Raw genomic sequence first — 5855 nt, forward strand, 5'->3', positions numbered from 1 at the left:
AAAGTGTGTGGAACTAGCAACACTCGCATTCCCTGAAGCCTGCTAGAAATGCAAAATCCCAGGTCCCACCCCAGACCCACTGAACAGAAACTTTTAATAAAATAAAGGTCATTCATGTGCATGTTAAAGTTTAAGAAGCGTTCATCTTATGAGACATTTAAAACCAATTTATAAAAGAACACTGAAAATAGAGCAGGGAGCAAAGAGGTACCAGACACATGCAAACAAACAAAAAAGTTAGTGTGAATATTAATATCAGACAGGTAGTGTTTAAAGCTAATTGATAGATCAAAGAGAGAAATTGTGTGTTGATTTTTGAAAGCCCAATTTAGATTGGGCACAGTGGCTCATGTCTGTAATCCCAACACTTCGGGAGGCTGAGGTGGAAGAATTGCTTGAGTCCAGGAATTTGTGACCAGCCTAGGCAATATGAGGAGGTCCCGTCTCTACAAAACCTTATTAAAAAAAAAAAAAAAAAATTAGGCCGGGCGCAGTGGCTCATGCCTGTAATCCCAGCACTTTAGGAGGCCAAGGTGGGAGGATTGCTTGAGCCCAGAATTTGAGACCAGCCTGGCCAACATAGCAAAACCCCATCTCTACAAAAAAATACAAAATTAGCAGGGTGTAGTCCCAGCTACTTGGGAGGTTGAGGCAGGAGGATCACTTTAATCCAGGACGTTGAGGCTGCAGTGAGCTGTGATTGCGGCACTTCATTCCAGCCTGGGTGACAAAGCGAGACCCTGTCTCAAAAAAAAAAAAAAAAAAAAAAAATTAGCTGGGCATGGTGGTGCATACCTGTAGTATTAGCTACTCTCAAGGCTGAGGTGAAAGGATTTCTTGAGCCCAAGGATTCGCGGTTACAGTGAGCTGTGATTGCGGCACTTCATTCCAGCCTGGGTGACAAAGCGAGACCCTGTCTCAAAAAAAAAAAAAAAATTAGCTGGGCATGGTGGTGCATACCTGTAGTATTAGCTACTCTCAAGGCTGAGGTGAAAGGATTTCTTGAGCCCAAGGATTCGCGGTTACAGTGAGCTATGATCATGCCACTGCACTCCAGCCTGGGCTACAGAGTGAGACCCCGTGTATATTAAAAAAAAAAAAAAAAAAAAAAAAAAGCCCAATTTATTATTTTTAATTTGACCTCAGGTTCATAAAAATAGATTATTCACAATCCCTCATTCATGATACTTTGTCATCATTGATCCATTCACAGCCTACTTTTATTTAGTTAACTGGATATTTAGTGTATTTTTTTAATTACATCATAAACACCTGAGATACTCTACCCCAAACAATCAGAAGAGCAACAATAACCTACATCTAACCATACTCTCCCTCTCCTATTCCACCCCACTCCCTTCTACCACCTGAGTCCTTTACAGAACACACACTTGCTTTCCTTTTTTATATAATTCCCTTCCATCTACATGTTCTTAAATCACACACACACATGCGCGTGCACACACACACACACACAATTCTTAACGTTATACAAAGGAATTTCATGTATAAAATCTTTGGAGATTTATCTTTTATTAATATCTTATTAATAAGATTCATCCATTTTGTTGTATGTTACTGTAGCTCATCTTTATTGTAATACAACATTCCACTGAGCCATAGTTATCTTCCCATTCTCTCATTGATGAAATTTTGGGATTTTAAAGGGTTTTAATTTTGTTAACCAGAGCTGTAATGAGCATTCTCATACATGCCTCTTGCTGTAGATATGGAGTGTTTCTTAGGTATATATCTAGGCATATAGGATAGGTGACCATCTAACATTAGAAAAAGATATCTGACTGGTTTTCAAAGTGTAGAGCACTGTATAAAGATTCTCTCTGTCTACATTCTGTCTTACACTTAATACTGTAGACTTTAAAAAAAATTTGTGTATCAAATGGGTATAAAGTGGTGCGTCATTGTTTTCATGGTTTGCACATACCTAATACTAACGACCATAAATATTTTCCCGTAATTGTATTGGCTTTATGAGACCCTTTTGTGTAAAATGCCCATTCATAACTTTTATCTATTTTTCTATTGGTTGTTTGCGTCAAAGGCACATAATCAAACAGATCTGGTGGACAACAGTATGTAAGAGCATGGAGATAGCATGCTACAATCAACAAATTCAGTTTTGTAAACACTCATGTATGTATGTGTGCATATGTGTCTATGTACATGTGTGTATGCAAGTGTATGTGTGTGCATGGAGAGAGGGAGAGAGAAATTTACCTCTTTAAAAAATAAATACAAATTTGTTTTATATGACCATGGAATATTTACAGAAATCTCCCATGTGACTGTCATAAAACAAATTTTAACAATTCTTAAAGATTTTATAGGATGCATTCATTTTAATAAAATTATAAATAAAGAAAAATGGCATAAAATCTCAGCTGATTAGAAATTAAGAAAAGTATCCTTATAAAGCCATTGATTCAAAAAGAAGTCAAAATTGAAATTATAATCTCTAGAAGTCAATTAAGAGTGTGCTTTATATTTTAACCTATAGGAAATATCTAAACTTCTACTCAGACAAAAATTTTAGTAAATGTTACTTAAATAATTATCTAAAGTTTACTAAAAATAAAAATGTCTATTTTAAAAAATAAATAATAAAAACAAAAGAGCTTAGTACTCAATTTAAGAACATTAAAAAGGAACAAAAGAATTCAAAAAAAGTAATGGAGGAGAATGAATAAATACATCACAATTAATCAAAACAAAAGATGTTCGAAAAGATTAATAACTCCAAAAACTGTTCATTTCAAAGAACTATTAAATAGGCTCTTCACAATTCTGTTTAAGGAGTAAAGAGAAAGAGAGAGTAAAAGTATAAAATCAAAAGGAAAAGGAAACATAATTATAGATTAGGAAGAAATTCTGAAAATTAGAAAATAATACAACATGCAGCTCTGTAGGGCCACATTTGAAAACCTAGAGACAGACAATTTACTAATAAGATATAAATTAATAAAAACTACTTGAGAAGAAATAGAGAATTTAAATAGGCCTGCACACCACAGAAGTGTTTGGAAAATAGAAAAAGTTGTATTATTTACCTTCAATATAATTTAAACAATATTGAAGGTAAATAATACAGCTTTAAAAATAACAAACGTAGAAAAACACAATAAACAATAAAGAAACAACAAAAGCATAGAAAGTTCTATAATTAATTGTATGGAGAAAGTATAACTTTAATGCTAAAATCTGAAAACGTTACAGAAATGAAGACCTGAATATACTGTGGAAACTCTTGAGTTTTATGAGGAAAAAAAAAAATGAGCATCTAGTCAGAGAGAAAAGAAACAAACAAACAAACATCAACAATTACAAATAAGTAAATAAAAGCCAACAAACACATAAACTGTTGACTACAGATGGTAAGAAATATCTATGGACTCAGATTTCTGCTTTTAACATTAACTACTGAAGATAATAGATCAGTAACTATTGAGTACAAAGAAAATAACTGTAACTCAGGAATTCCATGTTCAGTGGAGTTGTAATTCAAATATTAAGAAAAAGATATTCACAGACATAAAAAGGCTAATACCAATCCTGAAAATGTTTACTTTAGTTCATGTGCTACTACTTGATAAATGAATCAGTATAAAATAAAAAGATGAAAAAGCTGGAAGCGTACACCAATCTAAATAATTATTGAAGATATGTTTCAAAAAATGAATGAGAAGAGAAAATTTTCTCATACAATAAAATATCCAGGAGATAGAAAAGAAAAAGATGTCCATTTTACTTTTTATATAATGAGGTTTTCAATTTTAACTACTATAGATGATAAAACATTTAAGTCCCAAAGGCTTAGTCCTCAGACTCTTTTTCTTTTTGATCTATACTCACTTCTTTGATGATCTCATCCAGTCCCTAGTTTAAATAGTATCAGTAGGCTGTTGACTTCTAAATTTATATCTCTAGACCTGACATCTCCTCTGACTTTAAACTTACAGATCCTTGTCTGCATCTTCATTTGGGTTTCTTACAGGCATCTCAAATTTGGTATGATCAAATCAAACTTAGGTTTCCTCATCCACAATCTAAGCTCCCAGTCTTGTACACGCAATCCATTAGCAAATCCTGGTGTTTCTACATTTAATATATCCAGAATGTCACCATCTCTCATCACCTGTGTCATTAACACCCTAGTCTACTTTGTTTAGATTGTTACAAGAGAGTCCTAATAAGTTTCCTCCCTCTACCGATGCTCTCCACACAAGAGCCAGTAACCTTTCTAAAATATGTATTATAGTCCTGCTCTGCTCAATGTCTTCACGTATCCTTCAGAGTTAATCCAAAGCCTTTTGTATCCCTGCATAACCTAGTGCCCTTCTCCACTTTCTCTGACCTCAAGGCCAACCATTCTCTCTATTTGTTCTCTTGCTATAACTGCACTCAGATCTCTACACATGTTCCCACCGCAGGCACTTTGCCATTTCTCTTTCCCCTATCTGGAATGCTCTTTCCCCTAGACAGCAAGTACAGCTTTATGAATCTTTGGATCTTCACTCACAAGTCACTTTATGGGAGAGGTCTTCTCTGACCACCTTTCTAAATTAAAGCTCAGCCTTCATTTCGTATCTTCTTATCCTGATCTATTTTTTTTTGTCTTCACAGCACTCATTACTAATATATTATTTACTTTTGAATATTTATTGGCTGAATATTGCTGAAGGTAAACCCTCTGGGCTTAGAAACTGCTGAATTCTCAGTGACTAGAAGAATTCCTTGCACAGTGCCTAGCACATAGCAACACCCAATAAATATTTATTAAGGGAGTGAATAGGATAATTACCAGCCACACACACACACACACACACACACACACACACACACAGAGCTCCATTCCTAAGAGCATTATTGACTGAATACTAATTCTGCAAGATAATTAGGAAGAAATATGTCAAGTAAGCTTAGGAAATGTAGGGTTAAATAAAATTACTTGGTTTCTTGATTCACTCAATACATATTTATGAAGTGCCTACTATTTGTCTAAAACAGGCAGATATGGTGACTTTTGGAAACAAGACAGACAAGTTCCTACTTTTATGGAGTTTATATTCCAGCTACAAAAACAGCCATAAATCAAATTATTACACATGTAACTATGGAATTGTCATTGTAACCAGTGCTACAGAAGAAAAGCACAGGATGCTCTAAGAGTTTAGAATGTGAACTTGATCTATATTCTAGGTTTCTGTAATGATACTATATCTAATTTGTTAACCAGAAGAATTATGAGAGATTATCCAGGTGTGTGGAGATAGAGAAAAGAGCTCTGGCAGAAGGAATCACTTGTGTGAAGTCCTGAGGCAGGAAGGAACTTGGCTCATTCACTGAACTAATCAAGTCAGAGTGTCATGAGGTTAGTAGGGGCCAGAGTGCAGGAGTTCATGAACTGTGTTAAGAATTTGGAATTTGGTCTAAAAGCAAGGGGAAATCACTGAGTAGTTTTAAGCAGGACTTCTCATAGTCCTTAAAATATGAGTATGAATTGTAAATCTCTAAGAAGCATTTTCTCAATTTATGTAATGATAGAAACTACTTTTTGTAGAACCTCTTGATGGTACTATTACCCTGTAATATATTCATATTCTGGAAAATATACAACAGAGAGTAAAAATTATCAAGGAAAACATATTCTAAGTAGAAAAATGATAAGAAAGCATAAAAAGTAACATAAATGAGACTTTATAGCTCAGTTGGATCCATGATTATATAAAGATTCCATTGTACTGTTATAAGGCAAAATTCACCTTTAGTTCCAAAGTCCAAATTCAATTTTCTACTGTCTATAAAGATTAATATAATATAGCTACCATGAGACTAAA

At 34.1% G+C, this 5855-nt stretch overlaps 1 pseudogene; it reads right to left on the reverse strand.

Annotated features, from left to right (window-relative positions):
- Positions 1-1135: 1135 nt before the first annotated feature.
- On the reverse strand, positions 1136-1206 carry LOC112438433 (small nucleolar RNA SNORD113/SNORD114 family; annotated as a pseudogene).
- Positions 1207-5855: the final 4649 nt, after the last annotated feature.

This window comes from Pan paniscus, chromosome 1, assembly GCF_029289425.2.
Source record: "Pan paniscus chromosome 1, NHGRI_mPanPan1-v2.0_pri, whole genome shotgun sequence".
NCBI lineage: Eukaryota > Metazoa > Chordata > Mammalia > Primates > Hominidae > Pan > Pan paniscus.